A 15,199-nucleotide genomic window follows, 5' to 3' on the forward strand; every position below is an offset into this window, starting at 1 on the left:
ACATCATTAGGTGAATTCAGACTAAAAGTCTGGCCTGCCCTCTGGAGAGGGCGGGCCAGTCACCATATCGTCACCCCCTACATACATAGCAGATCTTGAACAATAACCTCACCTCACCCCCCCCCCCATAAATTTTACTCCTTGGTGTAGAAAATTTAATAGCCTCTCTCCTATTGATATCGTTTCTGTGAATTGAGATCCTTTGAACCCATATTTATTCCATATTTACACTAAAATGATGTCTGACACATGAATTATGCTAGATAAAACTATTCAGATATAAGATAACTTCCTACTATAGAAGAATGATTGCCCTAACTGGTGCACCCAAAACATTTTCTAGTAGAAACACAGGTAATTTTAAAGATCACCATTTATTAAGTATTTACCATGTTAGGCACTGGGCTAAGCACCTGATGGGATGTATCACAGATTAGCAAACTGAGGCCCAGAAAGGTTAAATTCTTATCCAAAATCACATCTAATATATTGCAGAGCTAAAATTCAAATCCTATCTCTGTAACGTCAAAGCCTGTATTTTTAACAATCATCCCCTACTGTCAAGGACTGCTAAGTAGAATTACCAATAGTATTTTATTTTATTTTTGGAGGGAAGATTTATTTATTTATTTATTTACTTACTTATTTACTTACTTATTTACTTACTTATTTCATTCATTTTAAAGTATCTTTGTTTTGGACTTAACAGTGACCCTGAACTTTATATAATTTTGGAATCCCTCTCATCATTTAGGAAGAGCACATCACTGCATGGAAGATATCTCTATAAAACTGGTATTCAATAACACATGTTGACGATTATAACAGAGTTTAAGAAATATAGTATGTGTATATAGGTATATGTATTTGCATTTATACACATACATACATGTACATATACACATACACTCTTACTATACATATGCACATACACTCTTATTATACATACATATATATAAATATGTCATAGACTTGATGCAGAGAATATAAACAGCTTTATTGCTTAATTGGTAATTAGGTCCTGCTTGCTTGTCTGTGGCTTTAACATAAATTGATAGAGAACCTCACCAGGTGCATTCAATTTAAAAAGTTTTAAAGCAAGGTATCATGTTTACTACTTGGTTGCATTTTGAAAATATAATAGAATTACCGATAGTATTTTATAACGCTAACTATTCCTACCCACCTAAAAAAAGAAAACCCCTACTGTACTCTAATGCAATGCTTCTTCCCCCAATACTGCTCAGTAAGATAGCTGTTACACAGTAAGAGTTCTGTGACAAAGTGTGGGAAATGTTATATTAAAGAGCTCATCAAACTTCCATATTGCAAGAATTCTCAATTTTTTTCCCCCCTCTTTTTTTTCTTTCAAATTTTTAAATATACCATTCCACACTGTGAATCTCCAGAAACTAAATACATTTGGCAGTTTCCTATATATATTTAGTCAAAGTTACCACTCTTCACAGGCCATTGACTAAAACTTCTGTGAAAGGCACCTTAGAAAAATATTTATCTAGTAAAAGTTTCACATGACCATCTTTTTTTTCGATAGTTTCACCTAAACTAGGTCAGTTAGTTGTCAATAAATCTTATGATACCCTCTGACCCATATCCCACTTCTAGGTGAAATGTCATGGCCATGTTGAGTGCCAGTGACCATGTTTTGGATCATGTAACTTTACCTCTCTTCAGAAATGACAGGATAGGAACTCAAACCTATCCACTTATATGGTCTGCCTCAGAAAGGTCAGATGGGCCCATATGATTTAGCTCCCCAAATGGGAAACAAACAATAAAGCCAATGGTCTGGAAGAGCAGCGGTAGGACAGCTAGTGAAAATCACAAAGGAATAGGAAACTACTAGGGAGCAAAGGAACTGGCCAACAGAAAAAAGAAAAAAAGGGAGAGTAGTTACATAACAGAGAAGTTATGTAGAGATAAGCAAAATCCAGGCTGTGTGCCCACATTTTGGGGCTTGGTCTAGCTCCTGTGAACCAAGCCCTTAGATTTCTACGAGATCTTTGTTGAACCCTTATACTAACCTCCCTTTCGGTTGACCTTGCTTGAGTAACTCTCTTTTCCTGCAACCAATCTCACTTGTATTCAAACGAGGAAAGTTTGATAATTTTCCCTGAAATGAGGCAGGATAACTCAGGTGTTAAAAAAGAGTATAGATTGTAGAGTTGAGATTGAATGTTTGAGATTGAATCCCAGGTCCTGTACTGTAAGATGCAAAACTTTGGACAAGTTACCTAAAGCCTCCATTTCCCACCTGTAAAATGGAAATGATGAGAGTATCTCTATCAGACTATAAGGATTAAATGAGATGTTTATAAAGTGCTTTGTATATATGGAAAACACTGAATAAATGTTAGCTATTATTATTACTTGCATGTACTTCTTTTCTCTGACTCAACATAAAAATCTTGTTCTTAGATCATAACTAAGAAAGAAGAAAAAAGAAATCTTATTTCAGGATGTAAAAATCTGGTAAATATTGTTTTGTTTGTTTTTTAGTTTACTAGTACACTAACTACAGTGTCTTAACTCTAGGGAATTGCTCATCCTTTGTACATTTTGCAGAATTAATAATATCAAATACTCTGAAAATATCTTTGATCTTAATGAAATGATTTTTTCCACAACAGGGTAAAATGTTAATTAATTAATAATCTTTATTGCAGCTAGTTGTGGTGATAGGATTAAATACTAAATAGTAAGTCACAATCAACTTCTGGGAGGTGTGTGGTTTTTTTTTTGTTTTTTTTTTTTTGCGGTACGCGGGCCTCTCACTGTTGTGGCCTCTCCCGTTGCAGAGCACAGGTTCCGGACGCGCAGGCTCAGCGGCCATGGCTCACGGGCCTAGCCGCTCCGTGGCATGTGGGATCCTCCCGGACCGGTGCACGAACCCGTGTCCCCTGCATTGGCAGGCGGACTCTGAACCACTGCGCCGTCAGGGAAGCCCCTGGGAGGTGTTTTTAAGAGAAAGGAACACAACCTTCATTATTACTTTTCTTTCCTACTGATTAGAAGGTAGATGTTATGGTTGGAACTTGAGCAGCCATCTTGGACAGGAAGTAAAAGCTATATATTGAAGATTGTAGAATGAAAAGATAATTATGACTCCTCCATACCAACCTTGGATTATTTCATTTATGTGAAATAGAAATTTCCGTTTTGTTTAAGCTCTTGCTTAAGGTTTCCATTCACTTGCAGCCCAACCTAACCCTAACTGATACACTTTCATGTCTCTAAATAAATCTTATATTACTGTTTTTGATTAAAAATATTAGACTGTATTTCTTGACTTCTCATCATGAAAATGGGAATTGACTTTCACCTAACCGATTACATTTGCCTGCACAGACACACTTCCCACTCACCTGGCATCTTCCCAAATGTTACATTGTAGTTTTGGCTATGTCAGTGTTCAGTGCTTTCATTTTGACCATGTAAATGAACTTAATAATTATCTCTTTTGTTGTTTGTTTACTTAGTTTTTGTTGCTTATTAGTTCAAATGCATCTAATTCTGCCAGTTATTTAAATCTCTCCATCACCTTTATCTTTTTGAAGATCTCTCTCCTTGGGCCTACTGAGGTGCTTCATGTATTAGTTGTTCTATATGATGCACCACTGATATCCAGGAATTTTTCTTCCCCATCATTCTGAAGATTCCCTTTTTTTTTTTCCTCTTCCTTGTGTTGGGTCTCTTTATTCCCAAACCTCACCTCTTCTTTCTTGTTTATTCTCTTAATTTTGTTGGAGCGTACCTTTCAATGGCATCTTGAGAAAGAGTAAAAAGGAAGTAACATTCCTGGGGCCTCGCATGTCTGCAATGTTTATATTCTTGACTGATAATTTGAATTGGCTAGAAATCATTTCCCCTCAGAAATTTGAAGTTATTGATCCATTGTCTTTTAAATTTCAAGATTGCTGAGAATCCAGAGCTACTCTGATTCCTAATCCTTTATGTGGTGCTCAGTTTCCCCTCCCTCAAAGCTTTTGGGATTTTTCATTTATTCCTGATTTTTGAAATTTCATGTCTTGAAGTGGCTCTTTTTGTATTTATTATTATAGCTATTCAATAGCCTCTTCCAAACAAGTAACTTAGGGACTTACATCCTTCCATTCTCCACTGTCTGTGTTCTTTCTCTCTGGAACTCCTGTCTTAATCTCTTTGGGTTTTTTTTAAAAAAAAATTTATGTCTTTTTCCTTCCACCTGTTTTTAAATTTCTACTGTCATTAAAAATATTTCAGTAGCTCTTTTTGTCTCTGAATATTCCTTTTCATAACATTTTCTTGTTTTTTATGGATATGATAGCTTTTCCTGTGTCTCTAAAGATACTACTGATTTTAAAAACATTTCTAAGTCCCAAAAGACTTAAAAAAGTATTTTTCTTCTAGATTTTTTCACCCACTATTTGTTTTGGTTTTGATCTTCAATGTTAGAGGCTTTCCTTAGCTTCCTCATGATCTTGTGCCTCATGATCTTGTTTTGGACTACGGCCTTCACTATTGCACGATCTTGCTGGAATTGGGTTTGATAACCTCCCGGTGTTTCGGGTTTGTCACATTTCCCAGAGAAGGATCTTCCCATCTTCAGCCTGGGAGGCATAGGTTTGGTTGCCAGAATTTTATGATCCAGGAAGGAGAAGATTGTTGGGGGTTGCAACACTCGCTACGTAAACTTTTAAACCATTTCTTCTCTTTTCAGTTTGAAATCCTTACTCTCAATTGTTAAATATTCCCACAGCCGAGTTACCCTCTCTTTTATTTTTTCCTGATGTTAAACCTCCACTCTTCAGCTAGGATGGAGCAAGGACAGTCACCTAGGTATACAGAGAAGGGAGGGTATCTGGGGATCTAACTGCTTCTTACCTAGGCTTTCGTATGTTTCCCACCCACCCGTCAGTTCTAGAATTGTCTGGTACTGCCAGTTTTGCTTGGTATTGCCAGAGCTGTTGAACATTCTGAAGTGTAAATTGGGTAGCTTCTTGTCATTTTCCCCATGGTTTAGGATTTAGTGTTCTGAGGGTGAGCTAATTCAGCTAAATTTATCCAGTTGCTTTTCAACTTCTAGACCTGTGTTTTATCCTCCCCTGTTTTTTCTTTCTCTCTGTGGTTGCGTTGCTAATTATTGTATCTTTGGTAGCACCTCTCCTGTATTTTAAAACTTTGAAACAGAAAAAAAAAAATCGACTTCAAGTATAGTAATCTTATTTGCTTATGGACTAATACCCAATCAAGTTTCTTCCAAGTAATTTTAAAATTTCAGAACTTCCTGGATGTTAATTTATATAGAATAAAATGCACAGAACATAAGTGTACAATTTAAGTTTTAACAGACAGATACACCCTTGTAATGTAAATCCCCATCAAGACCTTGATACTTAATTTGGACAGGCTTCTAGCATGGTTATTTCAATGTTTGTAATTCTAGGATCAAGCTAGGATTTAATGAAGCATTAATGAACTGCTGTTCTGTTTCATGTGGGACTCGTGTGCTTTTGAGATATCAACTCATGTTTAAAAAAAAAAGACTTTACAATTATATAAAACTGGAAGAAAAAACCAAAAACAACAACTACAACAAAAGACTTTAATTTTTAGAGCAGTTTTAGGTTTATGGCAAATTGAGGGGAAAGTACAGAGTTGCCATATACCCTCTACCCCGGTGTGCACAGCATTCCCCACTATCAACATCCTGCACCAGAGTGGGACATTTGTTACGGTTGATGAACCTACATTGACACATTATCATCACCCTAAATCTATAGTTTACATTAGGGTTCACTCTTCGTGTTGTACATTCTGTGGGTTTTGACATATGTCATTATAGCATCATACAGAATAGTTTCACTGCCCTGAAAATCCTTTATGTTCCACCTATTCATCCCTCCCTCTCTCCTGAACTCTTGGCAACCACTAATCTTTTTACTGTCTCCATAGTTTTGCCTTTTCCAGAATGTCATATAGTTGAAATCATACCATATGTAGCCTTTTCAGATTGGTGTCTTTCACTTAGTAATATGCACGTAAGGTACCTCCGTGTCTCTTCCTGACTTGATAGCTCATACCGTTTTGGCACTGAATATTATTTGGATGTGCCACAGTTTATTAATCCCTTCATTTACTGAAGGACATACTGGTTGCTTCCAAGTTTTAGCAGTTATGAATAAAGCTACTCCAAACATCCATGTGCAGGTTTTGGTGTAGACATGTTTTCAGCTTCTTTCAATAAATACCATGGAGCACAATTGCTGGATTGTATGGTAACAGTATGTTTAGTTTTGTAAGAAACTGCCACACTGTCTTCCAAAGAGGCTGTACCATTTTTCATTCTTACCAGAAATGAATGAGATTTCCTGTTGTTCCACATTCTTTTTTTTTTTTTACATCTTCATTGGAGTATAATTGCTTTATAATGTTGTGTTAGTTTCCGCTGTATAACAAGGTGAATCAGCTATATGTATGCATCTATCCCCCTCCCCTCCCTCTTGAGCCTCCATCCCACCCTCCCTATCCCACCCCTCTAGGTGGTCACAAAGCGTTGAGCTGATCTCCCTGTGCTATGCAGCTACTTTCTACTATCTGTTGTACATTTGGTAGTGTATATATGTCAGTGTTACTCTCTCACTTCATCCCAGCTTACCTTCCCCCACCGCAGCCCCCATCCCGTGTCTTCAAGTCCATTCTCTACGTCTGCGTCTTTATTCCTGTCCTGCCCCTAGGTTCATCAGAACCTTTTTTTTTTTTTTTAGATTCCATATATATGTGTTAGAATACAGTATTTGTTTTTCTCTTTCTGACTTACTTCACTGTGTTTTGACAGACTCTAGGTCCATCCACCTCACTACAAATAACTCAATTTAGTTTCTCTTTATGGTTGAGTAATATTCCATTGTGTATATATATATATATATATATATATATATATATGCCACATCTTCTTTATCCATGTTCCACATCCTTGCCAGCATTTAATGTTGTCAGTGTTTTGGATTTTGGCCATTCTAATAGGTGTGTAATGGTATCTTATTATTTAAATTTACAATTCCTGAATGAAATATGGTATTGAATGTCTTTTCATATGCTTATATGCTTCCTCTGTATGTCTTCTTTAGAAAGATGTCTATTTAGATCTTTACCCATTTATTTTTTAATTTTTAAAATTTTTTAATTTTTTAAATTTATTTTATTTTTGGCTGCATTGGGTCTTTGTTGCTGTGCACGGGCTTTCTCTAGTTGTGGCAAGCAGGGGCTGCTCTTCGTTGCCATGCATGGGCTTCTCATAGCAGTGGCTTCTCTTGTTATGGAGCACAGGCTCTAGGTGCATGGACTTCAGTAGTTGTGGCACATGGGCTCGGTAGTTGTGGGTCGTAGGCTCTAGAGCGCAGGCTCAGTAGTTGTGGTGCACAGGCTTAGTTGCTCTGTGGCATGTGGGCTCTTCCCTGACCAGGGCTCGAATCGTGTCCCCTGCAGTGGCAGGTGGATTCTTAACCGCTGTGCCACTGGGGAATTCCCAAGATCTTTTACCCATTTTTAACTTATTGGATTGTTCATTTTCTTACTGTTGTTTTTTAAGAGTTTTAAAAAATATTTTGGATAACAGTCCTTTATCAGATACACTGTTTGAAAATATTATTTACTTATTTTATTGAAGTATAGTTGATTTATGTTGTGTTAATTTCTGCTGTACAGCAAAGTGATTCAGTTATACATATACATACATTATTTTAAAATATTTTTTTCCATTATGGTTTATCATAGGATACTGAATACAGTTCCCTGTGCTGTACAGTAGGACCTTGTTGTTTATCCATTCTATATATAATAGCTTACATCTGCTAACCCCAGCCTCCCACTCCATCCCTCCTCCAATTCCCTCCCCCTTGGCAACCATGAGCCTGTTTTCTATGCCCCTGAATCTGTTTTTGTTTCATAGATAGGTTCATTTGTGTCATATTTTAGATTCCACGTTTAACTGATATCATATGATATTTGTCTTTCTCTTTCTGACTTACTTCACTTAGTATGATAATCTCTAGTTGCATTCATGTTTCTGCAAATGGCATTATTTTGTTCTTTTTTATGGCTGAGTAGGTATTCCATTGTATATATGTACCACATATTCTTTATCCGTTCATTTGTTGATGAACATTTCGGTTGCTTCCATGTCTTGGCTATTGTGAATAGTGATGCTGTGAATATAGGGGTGCATGTATCTTTTTTTTTTTTTTTTTTGTGGTACACGGGCCTCTCACTGTTGTGGCCTCACCCGTTGCAGAGCACAGGCTCCGGACGCGCAGGCTCAGCAGCCATGGCTCACGGGCGCAGCCGCTCCGCGGCATATGGGATCTTCCCGGACCGGGGCACGAACCCGTGTCCCCTTCATCTGCAGGCGGATTCTCAACCACTGCGCCACCAGGGAAGCCCTGCATGTATCTTTTTGAATTCTAGTTTTGTCTGGATATATGCCCAAGAGTGGGATTGCTGGATCATATGGTAATTCTATTTTTAGTTTTCTGAGGAACCTCCATACTGGTTTCCATAGTGGCTGCACCAATTTACATTCCAACCAACAGTGTAGGAGAGTTCCCTTTTCTCACACCCTCTCCAGAATTTGTTATCTGTAGACTTTTTAATGATGGCCATTCTGACTGGTGTGAGATGGTACCTCATTGTAGTTTTGATTTGCATTTCTGTAATGATTAGCAATTTTGGGCATCTTTTTATGTGCCTATTGGCCATCTGTATGTCTTCTTTGGAGAAATGTCTATTTAGGTCTCCTTTGCAAATATTTTTTTTCCCAGTCTGTGGCTTGTCTTCTCATTCCCTTGAATCAACTCACTTTTTAGAAGGAGAACCTGAAAAAGATTGAAGCTTAACAAAAGTTTTGATATTAGAGGATGGTTTATAATTTTATGATTTGAGGTAGGTCTTTAGATAAAAAACGTTACAAGCACCACTTACATGTTCAGAGCCACTTAAGATTTTTACTAATTTTGAGAAATATGTATCAGTTACATTAACCTGTGTGTTATTTAAAAAAGAAAAACACTTTAGTTACCCTCCATTGTCCACTTAATAAAATTCCTCCATCATCTTGCTTCAGCCCCTCTTTCCAGCTTTTATTTCTTGTTTTCCTTTATACAAATATAATGCACCAGCCAAACTGAACCACTCTGTAGTCCCCACAGACCTCAGAGTCAGGGCCTGATTGTCCTGTGTCCTTCTCTTCTCTATTCAAATTCTCTATCCTTTATTTATTTATTTTGGCTGTGCTGCGTGGCTTGCGGGATCTTAGTCTCCTGACTTATGGATTGAACCCACGCCCTCAGCAGTGAAAGTGTAGAGTCCTAACCCCTGGATTGCCAGGGAATTCCCAAAGTTCTCTATCCTTTAATTCCAGTACCACCTTTTCCATAATGCCTTAGGGAAGACTATGAATCTAACCTAAGAATATAATACAAAATTTGGAAAACTTACTATGTAAAAATGTTCATTGCAGCATTATTTATAGTAGCTAAATACTGGAGCCAGTAATCTTCAGCAGCAATGGAATGATTATAATTAAAAATGTTTTTGGAACATATAGAAACATGGAAAGATGCTTATGATATAGTTGGGAAAAAAGTGAAAATCTAAAATCATATATGCAAAATAATTACAGCTCTGAAACACACCCAAATGAAGAGAGTTGAAAGGGGGAAGTACATCAAAATAAGTTGTGTTAGAGTGGTCGAATTGTGTTTTTTCCCCTCTTAATTTTATAAATTTTATGGAATATAAGTAAAATTAAATAATTATAAATTGCTGTGGTAAATATTTGTGCATTTTATTTTACCATTTAAAGGATTGATCAAAGTGGTGTTAGGAAAACTGCAAAATGAAGCACATAAAATGTTGAATATTGGGTAACTGGATTGAAAGGGTTTGTAATGTTTTACAGTTAGCTATAAAAGAGTTATGTACTTTCAGTGACAAGGAGAGCTGAGAGGTGTCTGAATTTGATGTTTGGATAGTGTGGAGTTGGTGAAATTTTACTTTTCTAGTGTCTGGCTCTTTGAAGAAGATAAGACATTCTAAAAAAAATCATGAGGTATTGCCTGTGAGAACAGAAGGTAAAATAAGATGGGAGTACTGATGAATGCAGATGCTGAAAGGACGTAAGAAAGGGCAACAACGACAGCCATATAAACAAAGGTGAATATAAATGATAGGCACTAGACTATAAAAATAGTGTGGAGAAGGCCAAAGCTTGTAATGAAGCTTGTGACAAATGCTTAAGTCCATAAAAAGCTTTTACAATTGTTTTAGGAGCAGTATCAACAAAGAAAGAAAGAATAGTCCTGCTGTTTGGTACTGAGGTGTTATATTAATAGATTGTCAGAGAAAGCAGAGCTTTTCTATTCCCATTTGGCTTTGCTCTCCTCTTTCAAGATGAATTGTCTTTAGATTGAGGAGGATAAAAAGGCTGTTGTTCTTTTATAATTAGTTTTGAAATATATCTGTTATGTAAGATTTCCATGTTTGTTGTAGATAAATTTAAAAAGCAGACCAATATGGGGAGAAAAACGCCACCCATATTTGTCACTCAGATATAACTCTTGTTGATATTTTGTTGTGTACCCTCTCAGAATTATTTTCTGCATAATGTATATATGCTATATATATATATATATATATATATATATTTTTTTTTTTTTTTTTTTTTTTTTTTTGCGGTACGCGGGCCTCTCACTGCTGTGGCCTCTCCCGCTGTGGAGCACAGGCTCCGGACGTGCAGGCTCAGCGGCCATGGCTCACGGGCCTAGCTGCTCCGTGGCATGTGGGATCCTCCCAGACCGGGGCATGAACCCGCATCCCGTGCATCGGCAGGTGGACCCCCAACCACTGTACCACCAGGGAAGCCCTATGCAATATATTTTTATAAAAAGAGATAAAACTATTATTCAGTAGTTTCTTCTTTTTCTCAGAACTTAATTTTCCCAGAAGTACGCTCTAAGGTTTTCCACGTCAGTACATGTAGACTGCACCATCTCTTAAAAAACTTTTAATGAAATTACAGCACGCATAAACAAATTACACAAACTACACAGCTCAGTAAATACTCCCCCAAATGAACACACCCATGTAACCACCACTCAGTTCAAGAAACAGACCATTATCAGTACCCCAGAAGCCCTCATTATGCTCCATTCCAATCAATAACCCTTCCTCCTCTCTAAAGGTACACTTCCGATTTATAATTCCATAGATTACTCTTGCTTGTGTTTGAACTTCCTATGAATGGAGGACTATAGTAAGTATCCTTTTGTGTCTTTCTTCTTTTCACTCAGCGTTGTGTTTTGAGATTCATCCATGTTATGTGTATTGTGGTTTGTTTTCGTTATTGTGTAGTATTCCATTTTATGAACAAACTGTAATGCATTTATCCATTCTACTGTTGGTAGGCTTTGAGTTGTTTGTAGTTTATTTTGTTTACTGCTGTATGTACATAGTGCCTAGTTTTGTGCTTGGCACGTAGGAGACGTTCAGTAAGTGTTTGTTGAGTTTAAGAATGAAATGTCTCAGTTTTCTCTACAGTTACTATTGAATTTTCTCTGAATTATCAAAGGTTAATAATATAAACAGATAGTTTTATCCTCTTCCTGCTAGTGTAAGGACTTTAAAAACACTTTAGCTTCATTTATTTCTACTGACTTGTGTGCTGCTGTTGTAGTTTAATTCTATTTAAAATTTAAACGCTATAGGAAATTGTAGCTATTGTTTAAACAGTCATTCATTTAAGTTTACTCACATATTTAATCTGTTACTTTTTTTTCCCCTTCCTGGTTCTTTAAGGCTTCTATCTGGCAAAATATTTCTTCTGCCTTAAGCACACTTTGTTTGTAGTAGCCTCAAACTGGAAACAATGTAAATGTCCATTAATAGATTAATGTATAAGCAAATTGAGATATATTTATATAGTTGAATACTGCTTAGCAATAAAAAGGAACAAACTATTGATATACAGAACCATATGAATGAGTCTCAAAATAATTATGCTGAGTTTTCTGTGTGTAATTCTGAGAATTCTATGTTTTTGTTTGAAAATGTGTTTATTTCACATTCAAGCTTGAAAGAAGTTTTTGCAGGGAATAGAATTCTAAGTTGACAGTTGTTATTCAGTTTGAGGATGTGTTTCTATTGTGTTCTGGCTCCTATCGTTTCTATTGAAGTTAGCCTAAAGTCTAATTTTCCTTTCCTATTTTTTTAAAAAATAAATTTATTTATTTAATTTTGTCTGCATTGCGTCTTTGTTGCTGCGAGTGGGCTTTTTCTAGTTGCTGCGAGGGGGGGCTGCTCTTCATTGCGGTGCATGGGCTTCTTATTGAGGTGGCTTCTCTTGTTGCAGAGCATGGGCTCTAGGTGCACGGGCTTCAGTAGTTGTGGCACGCGGGATTAGTAGTCGTGGCTTGTGGGCTCTGGAGTGCAGGCTCAGTAGTTGTGGTGCCTGGGAGTAGCTGCTTTGCGATATGTGTGAACTTCCTGGACCAGGGCTCAAACCCGTGTCCCCTGCATTGGCAGGTGGATTCTTAACCACTGCGCCACTGGGGAAGCCCTAATTTTTCTTTCCTTGAAGATAATCTGATTTCCACCCTTTGGCTGCTTTATGCGTTTTCCCCCCTTTTTGAAGTCAGAATGATTTTCTTTGTACTTATTTGCTTGAGTTTCATAGGGCTTATTCAGTCTCTATCATGATGTTTTAAAATCAGTTTTCAAAAATTTTAAGCCATTTTCACTTTGAATGCTCTTCTGTCCCATTTTCTTTCTCCCTTTGGAATTCCAAATACATGTATGTTTACTTTCCCACTGTATCCCCTCTGTCTTTTGCTCCCCAACTTTTGTTTTTGATATATTCCATCCTTTTGTCTCTTTGTGTTCTGCATGTTTTCTTCTGACCTACATTCTGAGCTGCTGTTAATCCCACCCATTGAATTTTTAATTTTGGTTAATTGTGTACTTTAATTTTAGATTATTTTGTTCTTTTGTAAAAAAAAAAAATCAAGTTCTTTGATGATTTATTACTCATTTCTTTGAACATATTTTTTTTTTTTTTAGTGTCAACAACTTTTATTACCACTTACATATTTCATAGGAAAGGGAATGTAGCAATCAACTCAGAGTTGTATAAAAACGCAGGTCGGCCCGCGTTCCTCCATGGACACCTGGGGCAGGCTGTCGACGACATCAGGCACAGCAGCTGCACTTGTCCGAGGTTCCTTTGCACACGCAGCCCTGGGCGCACTTGGCGCAGCCCACGGGGCAGCAGGAACAGCAGCTTGCAGGAGGCGCATTTGCAGGCTTTGCAGGTGCAGGAGCCAGCACAGTTGCAGGAGCCGCCAGTGGAGCAGGAGCAGTTGGGGTCCATTTAGAGGCGCTGTGAGGCCGGAGGTCCAAAGCAAGTGACAAAGAAAAGGATCTAGGGTCGGCTACGGGCGTGCTCTCTTTGAACATATTGAGCATGTTGTTTTAGGTTTATTGAGATATAATTGATGTAAAAGAAACTGCATATTTAAAATGTACAGTGTTATGAGTTTTGATATGTTTATACTGGTGAAACCATCACGATGATCAACATAATGAACATATCCATTATTGCTCAAAATTTCTTTATGTGCCTTTGTAATCCTTGCTTCCTACTCCTTTCTCCCTTATTACTGCCCATCCCTAGGTAACCACTGATCTGCTTTCTGGCACTGTAGATTACTTGTATATTTGGAAATTTATATAAATGTACAACATGTACTTTTTGGGGGGGCTTCTTTCACTCAGCATGATTATCTTGATATTCATCCACGTGGTTGTGTGGATCAAATAGTTTCTTTTTATTGCTGAGTAATATTCCATTGTATGGCTATTTGACATATTGGCAAAACTGAGATTTTGTTGATTCATTCATCCATCGAAAGACATTTAGGTTGTTTTCAGTTTTTGGCTATTACAAATAAAGCTGCTAGGAACATTCTTATAGAAGTTTATGCATGGGCATGGCTTGGGTATTTTGCAGTCTGTTTCTAATAATGCTATTTTCTGGATTCCTTTGGGAGCTTTATTGTTGCTTAAAAAAACCACTTTCCTTTTATGCCTAGTCATATTTGATTGAGTGTTGGATATTAGAAATAGAAAAGTTACAGAAGTAACTGAAGGTTTAGAATGAAGATTTATGTTTGCTTCTGGCAGGTGGCTAGGGGCACTAGTGATTGATTCTGTATCACCTTAATCCAGTTTCAAGTACTGAGATGATGTGAGGTGGGACTGTAATCCCAAGGATAGTCAGTTATTTTTAGGCTTCCTAGGGACTAGCCTTTCAGTGTTTGGACTCCAAATACTACAGGGTTTTAACAGTACTTTTTTTCTTGGTGGACTCCGGACTCCAGTATTTGTTCTCTATCCCTACCTACCTGTCAAAAGCTCTGCTTATCTTCTAAATCTTCAGCTGGATTTGCAGAATTGTGCTAGGGGAAAAGTGGCCCAAAATGCTGATCTTACCTCTAGGTTTTCTTCTTCTCCTTCTGGATCTGTGTCCTGTAATTTTTTTTTTTTCTGTCTTGCTTACTCTAATGCCTATGATCAGATGATTTTAACGTTTTTCAGCTTTTCTAATTGTTTGCATTGGGAACGTTGGTCTAAATTACAGACTACACATTACTAGAAGGAAAGGTCACTATTTAAATTGAACATTTTTTTCAAATATTCATTAGTTATTTTTTTTTATTTTAATTTTTTTTAACATCTTTACTGGAGTATAATTGCTCTACAATGGTGTGTTAGTTTTTGCTGTATAACAAAGTGAATCAGCTATATGTATACATATATCCCCATTTCCCCTCCCTCTTGCGTCTCCCTCCCACCATCCCTATCCGACCCCTCTAGGTGGACACAAAGCACCAAGCTGATCTCCCTGTACTATATGGCTGCTTCCCACTAGCTGTTTTACATTTGGCATTGTATATATGTCCATGCCACTCTCTCACTTCATGCCAGCTTACCCTTCCCCCTCCCCGTGTCCTCAAGTCCATTCTCTATGTCTGCTGTCTGAGTCTTTATTCCTATCCTGCCCCTAAGTTCTTCAGAACCTTTTTTTTTTTTTTAGATTCCATACATATGTGTTAGCATACTGTATTTGCTTTTCTCTTTCTGACTT

At 37.2% G+C, this 15,199-nt stretch overlaps 1 protein-coding gene and 1 pseudogene across 5 annotated transcripts in view; one reads left to right on the plus strand and one right to left on the minus strand.

Moving 5' to 3' along the window:
- The window catches only part of SBF2 (SET binding factor 2), a 502,981-nt gene that overhangs the window by 36,750 nt on the left and 451,032 nt on the right, over positions 1–15,199 (plus strand). The window lies entirely within an intron of this gene.
- Positions 13,167–13,491, minus strand: LOC131759743 (metallothionein-II, hippocampal-like; annotated as a pseudogene).

Source organism: Kogia breviceps, chromosome 7 (assembly GCF_026419965.1).
Source record: "Kogia breviceps isolate mKogBre1 chromosome 7, mKogBre1 haplotype 1, whole genome shotgun sequence".
NCBI classification, from domain to species: domain Eukaryota; kingdom Metazoa; phylum Chordata; class Mammalia; order Artiodactyla; family Physeteridae; genus Kogia; species Kogia breviceps.